Here is a 24,184-nt window from a genome sequence, read left to right on the forward strand (position 1 = left end):
TGGGAATAGGGATTGCTAGGTATAAGAAAGTAAGGAAGGGAGAGAGTCAGGGGAGGGAGGAAGGAAGAAGGAAGGAAGGGAGGGAGGGAGGGAGGAAGGAAAGGAGAGAAGAAGGAAGGGAAGAAGGAAGGAAGGAAGGAAGAAAGGAAGGAAGGAAGGAAGGAAGGAAGGAAGGAAGGAAGGAAGGAAGGAAGGAAGGAAAAGAAAAGGAGGAAAGAAGGAAGTGAGGGAGGCAGGAAAAAGGGAGGGAAGAAATTAAATTCTTACTTATGTAAAACACAGTGCTAATCCTTGGGGACACAAATAAAGAAATAGCACAGTCTCTTCTCTCAGGGGGCTCCCATTCAAATGGAAGTGACAATACATGGAAAGTGTCAGCTGCAAGTCAGCTGGAAAGGCCCCACATTCCTTGGAGTACAGCTGCAACACAGATGTTGCTGCCTCTTTTTTAATGTCTCTTTAACTGATAAAAATCATACTAGTTCAACTGATGTTGAACCATTGGACAGTGACAAAGACTTTGGTGACAAGACATTTCCCTGCTGGGTCTTCAGAAGCTGTGCTTGTAGCCCCTGCAGGAGCAGCTGCCAGCCTGTGTATCCACAAGGGCCGCTTCACAGGACAATAACTGAGGGCAGGCACTGGAATGGAAGCATTATTCTTCCCAAGCTCTTGGGTTCAAGGTTCTAGGTTATCTCCATCAGGATCTGAGTGAAGATGGCAGCCACAGTGTTTTCTGTTGCCTGGCTTTCCTCTAGGGTGAGAACTGCTTCAGTTTTGTTGACCTATCTCCCCTGGCATAGGAAACTGGTGGGCAAATGGTAAGGATGGTTGGCCTGGGGAGTCACCTCCCCAGATAATGGCCATATACTCCCATATCCAGGATTCCAACATCTCTCTGGCCACTGATGGCTTCAGTAGCCATCAAGTGATAGTTCAAACTCTGCATTTCTCCCTTCAGCAATGGTTACAAGGGCTACACTGGAAGCAAGTCTGGTGGTTGGAGGTGGGGGGGGCGGGATATACACCAAGGACCTTGGGTTCAGGGTCCTGAGCTTTCTCTAACAGGGTTTGAGTGAAAATTATGGTCCAGGTGGTTTGACCTCCCTGGCCTACACTCCCTTCCACTTTCCTCTCAAGGTGCTCTGGTGCTTCAGCTTCAGCTAGGCTAGCCTGCCTGCTCCTTCTGTGACAGCTGGCTGACATTTGGTGGGTGGCTTGTGCTCCCCTCTACAGAGATCCTCTCCTGCAACCTCTCCACAATGGTCAACATCCCAGTGATATCTCAGCACTGAAGAAATGAAAAGTTTTTCCTGCCTCCAGAAGATTTTGAGGCTGCCCTAACTACCCTAATGAAACAGAGCTTTCTACTTAGTCTTATTACATGGATCACTTAGTGGGCAGGGGCAGGGACAGGAATTAGGAGGGAAAAGGCAGCAATTTTATTCCTCAAGGCCTTGGATTATAGAGAAGGAGGAGTTTTCAGAATAATGCTTTTGGACAGTCTTTGGGGTGGATTAAAACAAAGCCCAGGGCAGAGACGTCTGTTGTTCAATTCTGTAAGTAAATATTTTTAGGGCTATTCATTGTAGGTTTTGTTTTAGGGAAAGACCTTTTTATATCTTTAAAATAATAATAATGCCAGTAATCAGTTTGTGGGGCAATTTTCTCCATGGTATTTGAGGGGTGACACTGCGGAACTGCTATGCCTGATCCCCTCCAAATTCCAGCTTTGGATTTCCATAAATCTGATAATGGTACATGGAGGCTTCTTGGCTTGCCTGGCATGGAAGTAGGTGGGGCTTCACTGCATTATTCATTTTTAATGCGCTGGCAAGGTGCCATCCTTCGAGACCTGATCCATTCATCTCCACTCATGGTGCTAATTGGAATACCTCACTTAAGGTCATTAAGTGAAATAAAAGCATCCAGAAAAACCCAGCTTATTCATCTGTTTATTTGTCTGACATTCTGCAGGCACCAATAAAATGCAGTCCCATCCTGGCAGAGGAGTTGGATGGGGAAGAATTAATCCAATACAGTTTGTACAGTGTTTGGAGAAAGAAGGAAAGATAATGGAAAAAAGGGTCATTTCAGTTAATGGGATTGAGACTCTGGACTGGGGAAGGCAGAGTCCAGGATTGTACTGCAGGCTCACTAAATTGGAGTGGTGTGTCCTCTGACCTCCCCTCTGTCTTTCTAAGGCCCATCTGCTCAACTGAAGGACACAGTGACTTCTTTTAAAAAATAATGTCACAGAACCAGACTTTAAATCCCTGTTCTCAGACTTCTACTCCAGCCTCTTCCCACTGAGGCTTATCATCTCTCTCTAAGACCAAGGACTAAATTGTATAGGAATTGTGATCTGAATGGAGGTTGGAGTACTTATCTTTGGTGAAGTCACCAATACTTCAAGGATAGTTATCTATGCCATTTCCCCTTCTGAAATGATAAGATCCATGAGAGAAGGGACCATATTCAAAGACTCAAATGGGACCCCTGATCTCACCAGTTTGGGAAATTCCTCCAAAGATGCCAATCAAGACATGTCTTTCCATCTTGAGAAACTTTCTTCCATGGCTTCTCAAAAGTTCTGTATAGGCAGTCCACTCAACATGCTGGAAACCTTCATCGTTTCTCCCAACATAACAAAAATACCAACTCCAGCTGTTCACCTGTCATCCCTCCCTCTTACCACATGACCAGCTCATCTCCACTTTCTTTAATGACATTCTTTACTCTTATCCTTCAGAGTTACTTGTTGACTCATATCGTATCTAAACTTTGTAGTCTTCTCCTCCTACCCTCCAAAATCATTACCTAGTACAATGCTCTAAACATAAGCAGTCATTTAATAAATCTTGACTGGAAAGAATTTAACTTACCCTAGTTGAGGAGACAAGATATGGTCTTTCTAATAAGATAACTAACAGTTCCAGCAAGGATATGCTAAATGCCTGATAAATAGAATAGAAAATGAAGACATTGGGTCAATATGCATTTATTAAATACCTACTAGGTGCTAAATCCTAGAAGTTCAGAGGAAGGGGGTCAGGGCCAAGATGGAAAAGTAGAAATAGGATTTCTGCGCAGCTCAGGCTTCTATCTCCTCCAATACATGTAAAAAATTATTTTAAACAAACTTTAGAGCTATAGAACCCACAAAGTGAGAGAGAGAAACAAATCTCCCACTGAAGAAAACCCAGCAACCTGGCAGGAAAGATCCATTGCAGTGCACTGTGAGCAGAGCACAGTCCTGACCGAGCATGGTTTTAGACCCAGGGAGGCCCCAACCAGCTGAGACTGGCACAGACTTCACCAGAGTAAATCACCAGCAGCTGTACTAGTTTCCATACTTCTCAATCCACAAATGCCAAAGACAAAGTAAAAGGTCAGTGAGGAAATTTGTTGGGAACAGGGGGAGTGTGGTCCAGCTGCTGCCCCCAGAGCAAGAAGCAGAGGAAGTGTGGTGGCTGCAGCAGCCACAGCCTGGCTGCTTCTGGTGCTCCTGGCCTGTAGATTGTAGGGGGACCAAGTAACCATTCAGAGGGTAATCACGTTTGCTTTGACCTGCTTGGATCTGAATCACAGTCTTAGGTGGTGGTCTTGGGGTTTGTGACCAGTGAGCCAGAGCATGTAGTGGCTGTACAGAGAGTGCCCATATACTAGCTCTGACAGCTGCAAAAACCCCAGCGATTTGGGACATAGCTTTCTCCATTCTGGAAGCAGAGTTCTACTGTGGCAAAGAACTCAAAAGTCAAGTAATTGGCTGCCAATATGAACAAGCAACAGAAGCTCAAATAGACAATAGAATCCTTTTGGGGGGACATAAAGGATCAAGGTATGGAGTGGGAGGAAGACAGCAAAGTCAGAACTCCTGCATCAAAAGCCTCCAAGAGAAATATGAACTGATTACAGGCCATGGAGGAGCTCAAGAAGGATTTTGAAAATCAAGTAAGAGAAGTGGAGGAAAAATTGGGAAGAGAAATGAGAATGTGCAAGAAAATCATGAAAAGGAAGCCAACAGCCTGCTAAGGGAGACCCAAAAATACACTGAAGAAAATAACACCTTAAAAATAGATTAACTCAAATGGCAAAAGAGGCCCAAAAAGCCAAACAAGGAGAAGAATGCTTTAAAAAGCTGGATTTGCCAGATGGAAAAGGAATTTCAAAAAGTCACTGAAGAGAATAACTCCTTCAAAATTAGATTGGAACATTTGGAAGTTAATGACTTTATGAGAAATCAAGATACTATAAAACAGATCCAAAGAAATGAAAAAATAAAAGGCAATGTGAAATATCTCATTAGAAAAACCACTGACCTGGAAAATAGAACCAGGAAAGATAATTTAAAAATTATTGGTCTACCTGAAAGCCATGATCAAAAAAGAATCTAGACACTATCTTTCAAGAAATTATCAAGTAAAATTACCCTAATATTCTAAAACCAGAGGGCAAAATAGAAATTGAAAGAATTCATCGATCACCTTTTGAAAAAGATCCCCACAAAAAAACTCCTAGGAATATTATAGCCAAATTCCAGAGTTCCCAGGTCAAGGAGAAAATACTGTAAGCAGTCAGGAAGAAATAATTTGAGTATTATGGAACACAATCAGGATAACACAAGACCTAGCAGCTTCTACATAAGGGATCAAAGGGCTTGGAATATGATGTTCCGGAGGTCAAAGGAGCTAGGACTAAAACCAAGAATCACCTGCCCAGTACACACACACACACACACACACACACACACACACACACACACACACACACGTATGTGTATATATATATATGCTACAGAGAAAAATATTTGAATATTGAAAAATATTTCAATAAAATAGAGGACTTTCAAGCATCCTTGATGAAAAAACCTGAGGGGAACAGAAAATTTGACTTTCAAATACAAGAAGCAAGAGAAGCATGAGAAGGTAAACAGGAAAAAGAAATCATAAGTAACTTGTTGAAGTTGAACTATTTACATTCCTACATGGAAAAATGATAATTGTAACTCATAAGACTTTTCTCAGTATGAGAATAGCTGAAGGGAATATATATCTGTGTGTATATATGTATATATATGTATACATGTATATTTATGTATGTATAGGAGGATATATGTATATATAAATATATATGTGAGTGTGGGCATTTGTATGTTCATGTATACGTAGACAGAGGCCACAGGATGAGTTGAATATGAAGGGATGATATCCAAAATATGAAATTAAGAGGTGAGAGAGGAATTTTATTGGGAGAAGAAAGGGAGTAATAGATTAGGGAAAATTATCTCATAAAAAGAGGCAAGAGAAAGCTGTTAGAATGGAGGTGAAGATCAGGAAGGTGAAAGGGAATGGGACACCCTTATTCTCATTGAATTTGGCCTAAGAAGGGAACAACATACAAACTCAAGTGGATATCTTACCCTACAGAAAAATAAGGAGGTAGGGGATAAGAGGGGGGAGGATAGAAGGAAGGGCAGATTGGGGGAGATGGTAGTTAGAAGCAAACATTTTTGAAAAGGGATAGGGTCCAAGGAGAAAATAGAATAAGTGGGGGGTGGGATAGGATGGAGTGAAATATAGTCTTTCACAATATAACTACTATGGAAGTGATTTAGGTAACTACACTTGTACAACCTATGTTGAATTGCATATCTTCCCTGTGGGGGTGGGTGAGGAGGGAAGAAGGGGAAAAAATCTGGAACTCAAAGTTTTAAAAACAAATTTTTTAAAATTGTTTTTTTTACATGCAACTGGGAAATAAGATATACAGGTACCGGGGTATGAAGACCCATTTTGCCCTAATAGAAAGTTAGGAGGGTGAAGAGGAAGGATATAAGAGAGAACAGATTGGGGGAAGGGGTATTCAGTAGGCTTGCTGTTTTGGGGTGGTGGTAGGGGAAAGACAGGGAGAGAAAAAATTATAACTCAAAATAATGTGGAAATGAATGCTGAAAACTAAAAATAAATAAATAATTTTTTGGGGGTATTTTTTGGAGGTGTGTTGGGGTTAAGTAACTTGTCCAAGGTTACATGGCTAGTTTTTTTGTTAAGTGGGTGTTAAGTGTCTGAGTCCAGAACCAAACTCGGGTCCTCCCTACTCTGGGGCCAGCGCTTTACTCACTGTGCCACCTAGCCACCCCTAATAAATTAAAATTTTGAAAAAAAAAAAGTTCAGGGGAGGGAGAAAAGGAATGGTGTAATTTCAGGAGACTGCATAGTACAATGGGGCCAGTGCTGGATTTGGAGTTAGATGCTCTGGGTTTAAATCCTAGCTCTTCCACCTACCATCCACCTATAACCTTGGGGTTTTCTGTACTGCAGTTTCCTCATTTGTAAGATGAAAGAATTAAAATAGGTGATTTCTAAGGATCCTTCCAGGTCTAAATTTGAGTCCATATGTTTTCCACACTTTCCAGGAAACCCTCTCTGACACCTCTAAATTACTGTGTGATCTTGGCAAACCATTTTCCTTCTGTGCATCTTAGTTTCCTCCTTTGATAAAGTGAGGGTGCATAAATCAATGATCTCTGAGGGCCCTCTCAGTTCTTCAGGTTCCTAATTTCATGCCTCTCTCAATTCAATGAGAAGAAGCCACTTTACCCTTTGTGATCTTTCAACTCAAAATTGGAAGAGGAGCTGAGGTTAGTTGGGAGTGAATGTGGTCAATGGGAATATTGCCAGTGAATGAAAAATGTTGCTAATCTAATTGTGAATCCTGTATAAGGAGATAAGTGAAAAAAATCTAAAATTATTCCCGATCACAGTTTTGTCATGGAAGGAACCTCCTTCTTTCTCTGTTAGTATGGGCCAGGATGGAACGCTTTGTCACATCGGTTAGGAATGAGGCAGCTTTGATTTCACATGTTTGTTTTTTTGGGCTGCAAATTCTCTCTGTTGTTCAGAAGGACTCTTTCCTGTTCACTGACTGCTGAGAGGAGCTTCGGCAGTGCAGATCAATGAATGGCTATCTCTGTTGGATACTTTGGGACCATTCCAGATGTGTCAACTTGTAAATAGATGAGGTGTCTTTTTGGTTTGTTTTTTGTTTTTTTGCTCTTTGCCAGAAGTTCTATTGGCAGCTGGGAGGTCTATGTTTCTCATTAATAGGAAGGAAAATATATATATATATATATATAACTATGCATATCCATGCTAATGGGAGTTGTCTACACAAAACATCAATTATAACTTTTGGAGAACTTTAACAAAGAATATACGGTATCAACAAAATACAATAAATAGGTGGTATTTGTCCATGGATCAATAAACATTTATTATATACTTAATATTTTCTAGGCACTGTGCAATGCACTAGGAATGTACATTTCTTTTAAGATCATAGATTTAAAGGTAGAACGATAAATAACTCCATTTCCAATTCTTTGCCAACACCAAAAGAGCTGCTTCACATATAGGTCCTTTTCCTTTTTCTTGGATGTCCTTGGGATGTAGACTTAGTAATAGTAGTATTGTTGGGTCAGAGGGTATGCACAGTTCAGCATAGTTCCAAACTGTTCTCCAGAATATTTGGGCCATTTTACAACTTTATCAGCAGTCTATTGTGTCTTCTCTTTTTTAGAGTAAACGTGCTCAGTTCTTTCAATTGATCCTTATATGACATGAACTCAAGGTTCTTTACTATCCTGGTTACCCTCCTTTGGATACTTTCCTGGTTATTGATATTATCATGGTGCTCAGAACTGAACATAATACTACAGAGCCTATGGGAGACAGAATACAGTGGGACTATTGCCTTCACATTCCTGGAAGCTATTCCCTTTTTTAAAATGTGGCCCAAGGTCATATTAGCTTTTTTGGCTGCCACATCATACTATGTTGACTCATAGTCAACTGGAAATCCACTGAAATCCTCTTTTGTTTTTCAGAAAAATTGCTATGTAACTATGGCTCTCTCTTCCTATATTGCATTAATAAAATTGATTTTTTGTACCCAAGTGCAAAATTTTACATTTATACCCATTGAATTTCATCTTGGGTTTATCATCTCAAGAACCTTTTGCATCCCAAGTCTGTCATGCAATGTGTCAGGTATCTGTCCCATCTTGGTGTCATCTGTGAATCTGATGAACTTAATACCCATGTATGCCTTTCTCCAAGTCATTGATTATATTGAACAACACAGAGTTAAGCCTAAATCCCTGGGATCTTCCATTGGAGACTTTTTGATATATTGACATTGAATCATGAACAAACCACTCTTTGAGTTCAGCCAACTAACCAATTCTGAATCAATAAAATTTTATTATCATTTAATTCCCATGTCTCTCCCATCTTCTCCCCAAGAAGAGTGTGAGATATTTTGTCAAAAGTTTCAGTAAAATCTATGTAAACTATATTCACAGCATTCCTCTCATTTATTGGTTTGATAATCCTTCCATCAATGGAAATAAGGTTAGTTGGACATGATCTGTTCTCAATAAAGAGAACTAAATGTCCACCAACCATCTCTTTTATAAACGATTCCAGAATTTTCCCAGGAATAGAAGTCAAGTTCACTAACGTAATGTTTAGAAACTGTTCTCTTACCTTTTTTTCTTTTAAAAAATATGGATCTTTGCCCCTTTTCAGTCTTGTGGTACCTCTCCCATTTTCCATGGGCATACCAGCAATCACATGTGTTAATTCTTTCAGGTACCTGATAATATAGTTCATCTGTGTCAATAGACTTGATTTCATCAAGGGTAACTACGTGACTCTTACTATCTCTTTGATTATTCAGGGTGTCAACTCTCATTTTTGTTTTTATCATTTTCAGAGTAAAGGATGCTTCCTTTTGCCAAGAAATAAGAAATAATGAAGATTTGAGCAGCTCTGCCTTCTTCTTGTTATTGGATATCATCATTCCAACCTTCAACCAAAGGTCTATCCCTTCTTTGATCCTCTTTTCTCCCAATATAACTTAAAAAGTTAAAACTGTTGTCATTAGTTTGGCTCACAGCCTCAACTCATTCTGAGCATTCCTTCTATTATTTTTCTCAGGATTTTGCCTTGCTCTTATGTTCAGATCATCTGAATCCAAGCCCAGAATTCTTTCTTCTCCTTTACAGTTTCCTCTCTGAGCTCCATCAGGCAGATGTAAGTTATTTGTTAACTCATCTATGTCTTGTAACCTTTGTTAATTCTACCATGTCTTTTGAGCAGTCAGTTAACATGGGCTAATCCAAGACACCATGGTATTCACAGTGGGAAACACAGAGTACCATATTGACTCACCTTAGAGAAAAGGAATGATCAGAGTTTCATGTCTATACCTGTACATACACAGACAGATATTTATATTTTACGCATGTACTCACAGACATGTAAAGAAAGTCTGGTATGATTTCTCCTTCTCTTCTTCTTAGACTGATGTAGTCAGAGAATGTAATTGCCCACGATGAGGGTTTAACATGTTAAGGAGAGGCCTGTTTATCTAGGGATCCCTTTGTGAGGTGTAACTTAAGTCCAGTCAATATTAAGTACTTGCTATGAGCCATGCAGTGTGCTAACAGCTAGAGATACAAATACAAGCAGAAAAAAAGACAATCTTTGCTCAATGAGCTTACATTTTAATCGAGGAAGATGGCAGGTAAATGGATAATAGAGGAAATGAGGAAGGAGAAGGCACATGCTGAGAAAATCTAGAGAGTCGGGAGGGAAAGTCTAAGAACAATAAAGATACTGATAACCTGGGTACTTTCCTTAAAAATCAGTGTTCTGGGGGTAACCAGTTAATTGGAGGAAGTGATCTCAGGGGCAGAGGGAGCTTCCATGGTGAGAAAGCATTGATGAATCAAAAAGAGAACAATAGTATCAAATGAAGAATGGTAGGGTAAGCTTTAGAAATCAGTTCTCTGACTCTAGGAGACAGATTTAAAGAAAACCCCAGATCCAGACAGGATGTGGAGAAAAGGAAGTCTGTAAACATCTCCATGGAGCGAAAGAGTAGAAGTTTAAAGGGAGGCCACCATCACTTTCAGAAGAATTGACTCTGTGGGTGAGGCCAATCTGACTCGAGGTTTCTTGGCCATTAACTTTGTTACTGATGCCCTGCCCCCAACCCAACAGAGGTCCTTTGTGCCTTATAAACTGGGGTATAATTGTGTCCCTGTGCCCTTGGACAAATCACTCCCCTTTTCCTCATCAGCCTCAGCCTTCTCATCTGTAACAAATGGGGTTAGACTAAATGATTGTTATAGTTGTTTCTAGTTCTAAACCCTATGACATATTTTTATTTAACATGCTGGCTTGTCCAAGACCAAATAAATCCACTAATATCTTTATTTCTATGGTCAAATAATTTTTCAGTTGGATTTTTTAAAAAATCTGGAAACAAAGGGGTGTCTGCCAATTGAGGAATGACTGGACAAGTTATAGTACATGAACATAATGGAATACTATTATGATGAAAAAAAGATGACAAGAATGGATTCAGAGAAACCTGGAAAGACTTGTATGAACTGATACAGAGTGACATGAGAACCAGAAGAATTTACATAAAAACAACATCATAAAGACAAACAACTCTGAAACTTCAATCAATAACAATGACCAACCATGATTCTGTAAGATTCCTAAAGAAACCCAGAGAGGAGATAGATTCAGGGTGCAGAATAAGACATATATACATATACATATACACACACATATATATAGATATGTGTATGTATATGCACATATATGTGTATATATACATATATAATGAACCATGTGGGAATTTGTTTTACTTGACTGTATTTTTTACAAAAGTTTTTTGTTTCCTTTTTTGATATGGGGCTGGGGGTTAAAATATTTCATTAAAAAATAAAATTTAATTTAGAAACCCAGCTCAGAGCCCAAACCACAGTTGATTTGCTTTCTTCCAGCCATTGGTGACTGACTGTCACAATGAGATCCATTGTTAGTCTTGCCCCGCCCCACAAGTCACCAGGTTTCAGAGGGTTCATCCAAATACAGCACTTCAAACAAATGAGAAAAAAAAAATAACATGTGCTCATGCTTTGAGATAAGCCGGCTTTATCAGCATCTTTTCTCCTGGCTGGCACTAACTGTTCAAATCATCCCCTTTTTACACACTGTATATAAACATCACCTGTTTGTGCAGAATGACACTGGCCACCCCCTGCTACTGGTGTTATCACAGAGGAAGCACTGAGTGGGTGTGGGTTTCAAAATGGCCTGCAACAATAGAATAACATACATTTGATTTGTCCCAGAGTTAACAAAATAGCCAGCCAGGTCTGAACAACTTGTTTGATGTGGCCTTTCCTAGGCTAATAGGTTTTTGAGCTAAGAATTTTTCTTTCATCTCTGCTTCATTGTCTGGCTCACTGGGAATGATGACAGAGAATTCAGGTTCCTTTATGTTTGTTTTCTACTTCCAAAGCTACATCGCCAATATAGGACATTTTATGGAATTGTAGAATGTTGAGAATATGGTATGTATAGAAGACAGAAAGACCCGGGTTCAAGTCCCGCCTCTAATAGGGTCATTCTGCACAGGTCGTTAGTATACCAGACAATTCTCTAGGCAGGGGTTCTTAATCTGGGGTCACCCAATTTAGAATTTGAACTCATTATTTTGACACTTAACCCTAGATCCTTAGAGATCATGTAGTCCCAAGGTCTTCAACCTGGAGTCCATAAGACTTCTGATGGATCTGTAGAGAGATTTCAGAGGATCCATGAACTTGAATGGGAAAAAAAATACATTTTCATTTTCACTAACCTCTAACTGAAAATAAGCATTTTCTTCAATTATTTAATTACAGAATTCCTAAAAAATCACAGGCTTCAGTAGACTAACCAAAAGGGCCACGATACCAAAAGGTTAAGAGCTCTTCTCTAAAACCTTACTCTATAGAGAAGGCATTCACTTGAATTGGTAGAGAGAGTTCCCTATCAGGAGGTTCCCTCTGTCAATGAAATTATATTGTCCAGTCCCCATCTCATGGGATGTTAGAACTAGAATTTAGAGGTCATCCAGTACTTCAACTCCTTTATTTACAGAGAAGGAAACTGAGACTCAGAGATGAGATAGTTGATAGCTGAGCATACACTAGCCCAGGTTTTCTGTCTTCATTCCACCTCATCACCTCCCCCATTTTACTTGCATCTATCAGTGCCTGTTTGTTACAGTGAGACCCATTGTTAGCCTTGGCCCCATCCCCCTAGTGGCCAGGTTTTAGAAGGGTCATCCAAATATATCCAAATGCTCCATTTGAGAACAAACATGAACTTTCCTAATACTAAGGAACAAGAATGGAAGAGGTAATAAAAATGCAAAAGATCTATTCCAATATGGAAACTCCCTCCCTGCAACAGCCCACCATTGACTCAGTAGATAAATTCTAAGATGTTGCTTGAAGTACCTAAAATGTAAGTGACTTTTTCAAAATCACACAGCTAGCAATCCTAAACCAGAGGAGCCAAACTTGCAGCCCACTAGCAGCAAGCTGTCAGCAAAACTCCCAAAATATAGTCAGGAGCAGATTAAAATGTAATTGGGAAGTGTTTGGGAAAATTAATAACAATGTAACATAAATAATGTTAATTTGTGCTTTTCTAAGTCAATGTGCTGGACTCCATTTTTATTTGCATTTGATACCACTGGTGTGGACCACCTTCTTCAATCCCAGTACTCCATTCACTCTGGCAGACTTACTCTGGCTAGAAGGACTATTTCTACTCCTGCAGTGATGCTCCTAAGGTCCACCATCACTGCATAGGTCCAGTACTTAGCATAGGATCTTGGAAGTAATAGATGTTTAATAAATGCCCACTGACTTGATATGAACATAGATTTCCTATCTTACTGCACTGTTTTCTTTGAGATGATTATTCTGCACTTTGTGCAATGTGCCACCAGGGGGAGAATGGCCCCTGGCCTTTCCACTGGTGGTATCCACAACTGGTTGTCTCCACAACTGGTTTTCTCATTAGATATGGCTAACTGAGTCATAGCATAGAAGATGCTTCTTCATTTGATTATTTTTATGTTTTTAAAATAAATTCTTTATTAAGACAAATAAGTGTGTGAAATGCCATAGGGTAGGGAACAGGTTGATTTCATTGGCCAAGTCATAAAGACCTAGGTTCAAGTCCTGCTTTTGACTTATACTGGCTGTGTGACCTGGGGCATTATCACTTATCTCCTCCATCCTCTTGGCAGCTCTCTAAGGCTAAAAGTTACAGAGAAAGTGGGGATCTGCATTGACAAAGGAAGTTGCTAACCAGGAGCTCATTATATTGTCATTCAGTCAAAACAAACCATGAGACAGATAAACAAATACGGGAGGATCAGACACTTGGAGCTGGAAGGAACCTTAAAAGTTATCTTGTCCAGTCTCGTTTGTTGTTCAGTCATGTCTGACTCTTCAGGATCCCATGGACCATAGCACACCAATTCTGTCCATCTTGGCAAAGATATTGGGTGGTTTGCCATTTCCTTCTCTAGTGGATTAAGGCAAAGAGAGGTTTTAACTGACTTGTCCAGGGTCACACAGCTAGTGAGTGTCTGAGATCAGATTTGAATTCAGGTCTTTCTTGATTTCAAGTTCAACACTCTGTCCACTGAGTCATCTACCTGCCTTCTCATCTAGAGAAGGGGCAACTGAGGCAAGAAGGTAAGTGACTTGCCTAAAAGTACACAACTAGTAAGTTTCAGGGTAGGATTCAAATGCAAATCTTTTGACTCTAAATGCAGCACTACTCCCATTATATCATGGTGTCCTTTGAGGTATCTAAGTGATCCTGGATAAGTCATTTAACTCCTGTTTTCCTCAGTTTCCTCATCTATAAAATGGGGGTAATAATAGCACCTACCCCTCTAGCCCCAGAGTTTTTGTGAAGATCAAATGAGATAATAATTGTAAAGTGCTTGGCATGGTGCCTGGTATACAGTAAGTGCTATATAAATGTTAGTTCTTATCATTATTTTTATTATTATTAATTTAATCCAACCTCTTCATTTGATAAATGAGGAAATTGGGAAGTCAAGAGGGAAAATTGCTTTCCAGGGTCACATAGCTGTATCCCCTGTAGCATATGCCCACAGGGCTGTAGATGCTTCTACTTGGCAGAGGATGCATTTAGAAAACATTTAGAGAACATTAATCTGTATCCACAGGGTATAGAAAAGTGAAATGGATTTGGGATCAAGAGACCTGTATTTGAATCCTGGTTCTGCCCCTTATTTGGACCTAGATAATTTTGAAGGTCCCTTCCAGTCTATGTGATGCTGCGGTCACATAGACTATTTGTAAGTTGATATTCTACCCTGCTTTTTCTTCAATGATCTCAGAAAAGTTCACTTGAGCTGCCACTATTAAGACAGGCTAATATCATTGGCACTTCAAAGAACAATAAACTGACCTCTGGAGGGGCTAACTGACCTGACCTCCCTCGGAATCCTGATCTTAACACCTTCCAGAACAAAGCGTAATCCCCGGCCAGGCCAAAGGCACTGGGTTTACTTGGTTCTGTGAACTTTTCCAGGATTTGGGGAGATGAATTTGGGAACTGATGTGTATTGAAAGGCAACATCAAGGTACCTAGAGATATGACCCTTATCTCCCATGCCAGATGACTAAATGTTTACCACAAGTATTGCCTTGTTGCTGGAAATTTAAACTTTTGCCAAAATAATAATATCCATGCCCTAATTTGTTTTTGTTTAAATCTGCATTTTAATATTTAGAGCTTGCTTGGAATGAAATATATTCAAATGAGAACTACATTCATAGATTTCAACACCCACCATATTTTTTGATCCCCTCATTTATCAGTTGGTGGAAACTAGGGTCTAGAGAGGACTTATCATAATACAGCTTGCAGTTGGATAGGGGCATTAAGGTTTGCAGAGCTCTGTGCATATATTATCTCATCAAACCCTAGCGAGAGTCCTGGAAAGTTGGTATTTCAGGGATCATCATCGTCATCATTTTATTACTTACTATTTATTATTATTATTTTATTCATTTACTTTTTGAGGAAACTGAGGCTTACATGGTGGTTATGGCTCAAATTCCACCTGTACAATGGGCCTTTCCTAGTATCTTACTCTAGCCCCTGCCTCACCCCACACTCACTGTAGGATCTCTTCCCTTGGGAAATACTTTCCATGTATTCTGTATATATCTCGTACACATGTGGTTGTTTACATATTGTCTCCCCTATTAGAATGTAAACTCTTTGAGAGCAGGGCCTGACTTTTGTCTTATTGTGTATCCCTTGCACTTAGTACAGTGCCTAACACACAGTGTGCACTTTATAAATACTTGTGGATGGACTGATGATTTCCCATGGTCAAAAAACTAGTCAGTGCCCTGGGAGAGGCTGGGGTTACTCACTAGTTCTGATTTCAGATCTGGTCCTCTTTCTGCTTGTGATAGAACTCACAATTCTATAACACTTCAACATTTCCAAAGCATTTGCCTCTCAACAACCCTAAAAGGTAAGTAGTGAAGGTATTACCCTGATCCTCTTCTTGATAAGAAAATTCAGTCTGAAAGAGTTAAAGTGATTTCTCCAAGGTCAAATAGCTAATAAGAGTCAGAACTGGAGTCTGAGCATAGGGCTATCCTCCTGATGCCAAGTGAAGGGCCCTTTCTTTTTCATGTTTTTTGTATTTTTTTAATGAAAAATAAATATACAACTTGGAAGGTATTTGGAGTGAATTGCTATAAACCATTTTTTTTTAAAGTGGTTAAGCAAAACTGAAAATCTCAAATAACAATAGATGAGAGTATCACCTAGTACAGGACCAACCATATGAAAACAAAGCCAGTGAGTACATTTTTTGATCTTTTTGCAACTTATAAGTACATATTGTGGATGGTCCATAGACCAGGAAGGGGTATAACTACACACTTTGGCCAATCAATCGATCAGTCGATCGATCAATGATTGATCGATTATTAAGTGCTTATTATGTTCCAAGAACTTTTTAAAGGTCTGGGCATATAAAGAAAGGCAAAAACCAGTCCCTGCCCTCAATAAGCTTCTGTTCCAAAGAAGGGGACAATGTGTAAATAAATAGATGCATGCAAGAGTTTGTAGAGGATGACCTGGTGGGCTATCTTCCTTCAAGGGAATTGGAAGCAGCTGTGGAGACTGATAAAAGCCCCTGGAGAAGGTCACATCTGAGCTTGGTTTTTGTTTTTGTTTTTTTTATTTTTTAGCAATCAGGGCTAAGTAACTTGCTCAAGGTTACACGGCCAGTTATTTCTGGGTGTGGTGCTGAGTGTCTGAGCCCGGGATTCGATCTCCAGGTCTTCTCAACACTGGAGCCGGTGCTCTTGCTTGCTGTGCTACCTGGCCGCCCCCTGAGCTTGGTTTTGAAGGAGGCCAGGAGCTATAAGAGGTAGAGGTGAAGAAGAGGAGTGTGGAGGACGTCAGTACAAATGCTGGAGATGGGACAGTGTTCAGCGGGAAGAGAAGCAAGAAGGTCATTTGGCACCTCCTGAAGAAAAGTACTTAAAGAAAAAGACATAACCTAGATGGTCCCTTATTTGACCAGATTCATCTAAAATTAGATACAAAGAAGGGCTTGATCTATCTAGAGTAAGTCCCATGTAACATGTCACTTAATCAATTTCCCAAAATGGAATTTTAGGACAATGACAGTAGGATAAAGGGAAGGAGAACATGGAAGGTCCAAGTCCTAAATACTGCACATGCAAGTCCTTTGGACAGTAGGGGAGGAAAATCATTTATAGATTAGTCACAAAAAAAGGCAAATAAACAATTTTGTCTAAGAAATTTAATATATTTTTGCAGCATCTTGACTTTCTTGTCACCACTTTAACAAACTCGTAACAGTTTACTTGACTACCATCATCAATATATACTTCCTTGATCATTTCATCAATCAACAAACATTTATTAAGTGTCTTTTATGGGTCAGGAATTGTGCTAAACACTGGGGATTGCTGCTTGTCCTTCATTCTTGAAGAGGACCAAGCACTGTGGATAAAAAAGAGGCAAACATAGTCCTCGATCTCAAGGAGTTTACAATCAACCTTTTTACCTGTTAGCTTCTCTACCAGGCTCATCATCCCATGGTGAAGTTCCAAAACACGAGTATCACCTTGGCTAACCTTATTGAATCAAGTTTTTCTTCACTATCTTTGCCTTTTTTAAAAAAAAAAAATTGCTATTATTTTCAGAAATTCTGGAAAGTATATTGTGTAATTACCATAATCATCTACCTCATTAATCACACCCATATTAATTATATATTAATACCTTACTAATATATTGATCATATCCAGCTTCTGTGGGGTTCTATCCCACTGACTTCTCATTGCAGTCCCCAGCTCCCTCCTTGGTATAGTACCAGCTGAATCTTTGTCCAATAATCATAAGGCTTCTTGGAATTCTCCTCTTCTATTGATCAGCCTTTCTGTAATCTCTATGAGTGCCAAAATTCCTATCAGATAAATTCAAAACTTAGTGCCTACTTAGGCTGTAGTGTTCTTTTAGAAACACCATGGCGTCCCAGATATGCAGTAACCTTGGCCTTATCCTACCCCACCCTCACTTATGGGATCACATATTTTTGAGACACTACATGGTCATCTTTTTCAAGACATGATTTACCAAGGAAATCTGACTCTTGGTTGTTTCTAAAGGTAAGAGCCTATGATTTTATAATTCTATTTTCCTTCTTGGGGGTCTTCAAAACTGAGGCTGTTTTACTACTGTTTAGGCATATTGTAGTGGAGATTCACTAAGTCCCTTAGCAATTTTAAATCCCAGGTCCCATAACAATAGAAGCCTAAATCATTTGAACCTCTAGGCATTCTAAATTAATTACAGGCTTCAGGGGAAAGAGATGAGTGGGTGTAAATGACCAGCTAAACCTTAGGTTTGGTACCAGTGAAAGTACAACCAATGATTCTTGAGACTCATCGCATAAAAGCATATGACTGGAACAGTGTTCATGTTCCTTAAAGCCCTAAGGTGTGTTGTCAAGGAGTTGCCAAGCACCGGAGAATACTTTCCTTTACCCTATAAAAGAACCAGAATGGAATTGTGAGGTTCCTCTTTCCAACCATTTCAGGAACTGAAAACAGAAGCCAATGTTCTGTTAAGCTCATGAGTTAAGCCTGAAGTCTGTGGCATGACCAGACCTTTCTTTTCTCTAGCTTTTCTCTCGTGGTTCTTTCTTTGACCCAGATTTCTCTACCCCAGTAGAGAAGAACAAATGAGTTGAGATGGAACTCAGGGGATAGCAAAGGAGTAGTAAGAAAAAATCTTAGCTTGTAGCTGAAAGGAAGTTTTGGATCATCTATAAATTTGGTAAACCCTTAGAATTACCCAATTTCAGAAGTAAAAGCACCCTGAGACCCTTGTCCATTGCATGAACCCTCCAGATGGCATACCAGACAAATGATTGTGCAGCCTGTACTTAAACATCACCTTGGATGGGGTGGCTGAGCCAACACCTGCTTCCCACTGCCTGGGGGCTTTCAGGAGTTTGGGTGACCACTTGCCAGGGGATTTGTGTTTAGATAGTAGGTTAAACAAAAGAGACTTAGAGGTTCCTGACCTCCAAAGTTATTCATCTGAGGCTGTTTTCCCATGTGTACTTTGGGGATAGTAATACTTTCACTTTTTACTCCTTAGGGTTGTTTTGAGAAAGATGTTTCATAAACTTTAAGCATTATAGAAGTGTAGACTTGGAATCAGTGGACCTGGGTTCAGATTTTGATTAGTGCCCTCCTTCTGAGATATTATATATATATATATATATATATATATATATATATATATATATATATAATTGTTTATGCATGGTCTCCCTCATTAGAGCATGAGCTTTTTGAGGTCAGGGACCCTATTTTTATCCTTCTTTGTATCCTTAGCACTTAGCACCATAGAGAAAACACTTCAGTGTTTGCTGACTGACTGGCTACAACATAGTGATGAGGAGAGTGTACAGATTTTGTACTTAGGGAAGCTGTGTTCAAACCCTAGTTCTTCTATTTACTATCAGTGTGACCTTGGACAAATCACAACTTCTCTGGCCTGTTCCCTTGTCTACAAAATGAAAGGCTTGCAATAGATAACCTTCCAGGCTAAAATCTAGGGTCCCAGACTCTACTGACTGCCTGTGTGACCTTACATAATCTATTTAACCTCTCTAAATAGGGCAGCTACATGGTGGCATAGAGCACCAGACCTGGAGTCAGAAAGACTCATCTTCCTGAGTTCAAGTTTGGCCTCCGTACTTTACTAGTGGTTTGACCCTGGGCACACCCTGTTTGCCTCAGTTTCACCTTCTGTAAAATGGGAAGGAAAACCACTCCAGTATCTTTGCCAAGCAAATCCAAAAAATGGGGTCATGAAGAGCTGGGCATAACTGAACAGTAACAAATGCCCTCTCTAAGGTCATTTCACTACCTTGAAAATAGACTAGACCAGGGGTTTTTTAACTTTCTCCATGACATGGACCTCTTTGGTGACTGTCTGGTTCAAGCCTGTGAGTCCCTTCTCAGGAGTTTTCTCAGGTTTCAATGCATAAAATAAAATACATGGCATAGAAAGGAAACCAATGATATTGAAATAGTTATCAAAACATATTCATGAAGACAGAATGATGACAGATCCCTACATTAAGGACCCATGGACTGCGTGACCCAGAAAGTCAATCAGCCCATAAACAATTATGGAGCACCTACTATGTCAAGCACTGTTCTATGCACTAGGAAAGCAAAAAAGGGAAAAAGACAGTGGAACACCTATAAAGTCCCTCGTAGCTCCTCTGTCTTCCTTTGATCTCAAATGACATATAATTGTAATGCTGATGATCTGTGATCCCTTGTAAACTTTCCCTTATCCAGACACTCCCAATCCCTTAGTACTAAGTAGAATAGAGGGATGGTTTTATAGACATTTGCCAATTAGAGGCCTCTTTCCCATTATCTCACTCTGAATGGAAATTGTTACTACAAGCTTTCGATTTCCTGTGATTTCCCCATGTTCTATTTTCCTAGCTGAGTATTGCTATGGGGACAAGCCTTTTGAGATGCGTGTATACACTACTCAGCAAACAGGCATGACAAAACCATATAGCTATCATCCAACCAGCTTGGAATTTCTGATTGACTTTTATTTTTCTTCCCCCCCCCTTTTTTTTAAACAGCTGGCTCTTAACAAGCCGACGAGTGCTTAGTATGTCTGATATGATGTGGGAAAGAAAAATAATCACCTGCCAGAGACTCCGTCTTCATAAAAGGCAAGGTGTAAGATCGAGTTTCAGAATGTGTAGGAGGCCTGAGCTGGCTGTGACATTAGCTTGAACCCAGGAGAGCCAATGTTTTAAACAGAACATTCATCTTTCTCCTTTGACTGACTGGGATGGCCTGACTCTGGCAGCAGCACATACTTTCTGGAGTTTGTACTTGAAAGATAATTCAGAGACAGCTTCTCCAATATTTAAGGCAGAACAATAATATGAAGGAGTGGGGGATTGGAAAACCAGAGTGGAGCATCAGAGGTAAAGGATGAGAGGGAGGGGTGCTGGCAGCCTTCTACAATCCTCAGTCTGTCCTAGAAGGTTGTGGGGAAAGAGTTTGCTCTCCTGTGCTGTGGCAAGGTATCGCATTACCCCAGAGGAATCATCTTCAGTCTGTGACTTCATCACTGACATAGTCTTCATACATGGCTACCCTCAAAGAATTTGAGTGGGTGTCTCTCCCTGGATGGCACCACTTTCATTTAAAAAGGGGGGAATTCTCAGAAACCAGAATTACTGGGTTTTTGAAGAAGGAAAGATTTCCTGACAGAACTGGACTCAGGATAAGGTGAGTTTTTCTTCAGAGTCCCCAGCTTCTCCTTCTTTCTGCATTCATACAGAATCAGTTCAGTCTTGGGGGGTGGGTATGTGGAATTCCCAAAAAAGGTCATATCCTCTTTGCTCATAATTGTTTCAGTATTACTCAGGGAACTCTCAAAATATAACTTATGTATAACTCATGTCGAAGCTTCTGAAAATGTGAATAACAATATCACTAGTTTCCATAAAAGTAATAAAGCTAACAAACACTTATCAAGCACAAGACCACCTTTATTTTGCCCGACAGAAAATAGAGGAAAAGGGGTCAAAAGAGCCCATAAACACATGGAGAAAACACATTAAGGATTCACAATAGCCCATAAGCAAACAACACAATTCTCCTCCCTCTCTGGTGAGTCTAACTTTTTCCGTCAGGAACCTAATGTCCTTCCAGCTCAGCACAATCTCACGGCTCAAACTCTTCTTGGAACTGAACTCAACTTGATTCCCCATCAGGGCATATTATGAGCAACTCCCTATCTACCAGAGGGTCCTATATAGTCTTTTCTCCCCCTAAAAGACCAAGACTAACAGTGCCACTCAATGCCCTGGATTCCTCCTTGGAAAGGAAACAATTTTCAAAGATGGCCCCCACCTCCTTCCCATCAGGCTCAAATTATCTGATGAAATAAATCACAGTAATGGAGAAAAAAAAAAGCACATGCCTCCTATCCTTCAATATTATGGCCTTGGTCTCTTACTGGTACTCCAGTTTCAGGGAAGACTGTCTGAAAACCCAGATCTTCAAGTTCTTAAACTTGGACTTTTATGTGAAGCAACCCATGGCATTGGTGCTGCCTAAGAAATCTTCCTTTGCTGTGAAGAAGACGAAATTCTGAAATCAACTGACCAGGAATTCAAGAACCTCTCTGCTGTCTACATGGGAAACTGGGTTTAAGAAATATTGTCCATGCACTTATCCTCTTTTGAAATGTGGACGAGTATTCCACTCGCATGTGCGTTTGCCCCAAAGGTACCATTAATGGTTCTTTGGTGGGTAGACTGTTCACATACATAGGCTCCCTATATGCCCCCCAAACCCATGTCTTCTTTAATTCTCCTGCTCTCTCAGGCTTTCAAAGACTGGATGAAAAAGAAACTCCCAAAAGGATGAGAAGATCTGTTGGTCCACTTTTAGAGGAAGGGGGAAAAAAGATGTGGCTCCTCCCACAAGAGTCAGTCAGCAAAAGTTTATTAAGTGCATACTCTATGTCACCATCCTAAAGAGTCCTAACCAATCATTTCCTCTTGGATGCAGCCCTAGTCACTAAAAACATCCCCTAAGGGCCGACTAAGAAAAGCTCCACATCAACCATTTCAACTTGGGAGAGCCCCAGTCACTGAGACAATCAGGGATTGTCTTAATCTCTTGACAAGATGCTGAAGGACATGTCCATACCCCCTAGGGAAAGGAATGTCTAATCTAAATTTTCAAACAAATGTTCATTTCCTTATTAGTTCATCCAAATTGATTGAGAAATTTTCCTAATCTACCCCTTGTTATTGGTGGTGGTCAGTCATCTCTGACTCCCTGTCACACCATTTGGAATTTTCTTGGCAAAGATGCTGGTATGGTTGGCCATTTCTTTCTATAGTTCACTTCACAGATGAGGAAACTGGAGCAAACAGGGTTGAGTTACCTGGTCATACCACTAGTAAATATTTAATTCCATATTTGATCTCAGGTCTTCCTGATTCTAGGCTGCACCACCTAACGGCCCCAATCAGCCTCTAACATCTTCTGTAATTCCCATTTCAATGTCCCAGTACTCTTTTGTGTTAGCACATACTATAATAACCTTTTCTCTGAAAAAAAAACTCAGTCATTTTTAGCCTATTATAAATTTAATTTAGATGTACATGCACAGAAATCCTCATCATACCTATAGGGGAGATGTGTCTTCCTCAAGGTCACACCGTCAGCGAGTGGCCAATGGGGCTCTTTCAGGATTGGTGGTCCAACCTGTACTGGAATGTTAGAATCAGTACTCAAAACCGGCTACATTTCTCTTCAACTGGCATAATCATTACTTTATTATTCTTTCAATTACACAAAGTGATGACATGTACATTATTAGAAAGCTAATGAGAACCTCCATCTTGTCTAGTATTATATTTTCTTTTAATAGAATACTCAGGGAAACAAGAGAAGTAAATGAGAAGGAACCCACCTTAATGTCAACAAAGCAAGCGAGCAGTATTTACTAAACTCCTGCTCTGTGCCACATGCTGTGTTAGGCATCAGAGATAAAAAGACAAATGTGAAACAATCCCTGCCCCTAATTGAGCTTACATTCTATCAGCGGAGACACATCTATACTCAAGCATATACAAGAAACATACAAAGGATACTGGAGGTAACCTTGGATGGATGGGAAGGCACTAGTACTCATGGGTTCAGTAAGGTCTCCTGTAGAAGATAGCATTTCAACTGTGTCTTGAAAGAATCCAGGGACTTCAATAGGTAAAGAAAGGGCGGAAATGGGGAATGGGTTTCCAGGTTCAAGGGGGCATCTGTCTGTGTAGACCAGCAATAAGGGCAATATGTTTGAACAATAAAACACTTCTTCAAATTGGGATGAATATTTAGGTTTGACTAAGTTAACATTATGCCTTACCCTTCTTGGAACCTCCATAAATCTCTTGAATAGATTTATGTTTCCACTGTCACTGAGATGCTTGCTAAATGACCATCAGCTCCATTCCTTTAGGGAATCACATATACATATGTATATATGCATAAGTACGTATGATTGTATATGAGTACACACATGTGAGAAAAGACATGTGTGCATATAGCCATACACAGTGCATGCATACCACATACCTATTATGTGCACACGTATATGTATGTACATACAGATCTGTATACATATTCATATATATGTGTGCATCTACATATATATCTATATATACATAAGTATATGCACAATCACTCACTTATATATACAAACATTAGCAAGTGGCCCAAGGGGCAGAGGAAAATTCATTCAATTTTTTTTTTGCCAAAATGCTAAATTAGTAATTGAGAAGTTCAGTTCAAGACTTTTCCCTACTGACTTCATAAATGGTGCAGGTGTTGCCAGTTTTAAATATCCCCAGGGGAGAGCTGCAGTGTGTGGCCTTGGGCAGGGAGGGCTGCTTCTAAGCACCCCCCTCCCCTTATCTTAGCAGAGTCAGGCTTGTTCTGATTTAGGACAATCTTTTTGCCAAATAGTAAAATACACACACACACACATGCATGCAAACACACCTTTTCTGTTCAAGTCTGCAAACTTTCTCAGATTCTGCATGTATGAGTATATATATGTAACTGTGAGCATGTGTGGCCTGGCTTGAA

The sequence above is a fragment of the Petaurus breviceps genome, unplaced genomic scaffold (assembly GCF_028583685.1).
Source record: "Petaurus breviceps papuanus isolate PSGF00001 unplaced genomic scaffold, PetGlider_PUasm1.0 176, whole genome shotgun sequence".
In the NCBI taxonomy this organism is placed as follows: Eukaryota; Metazoa; Chordata; class Mammalia; order Diprotodontia; family Petauridae; genus Petaurus; species Petaurus breviceps.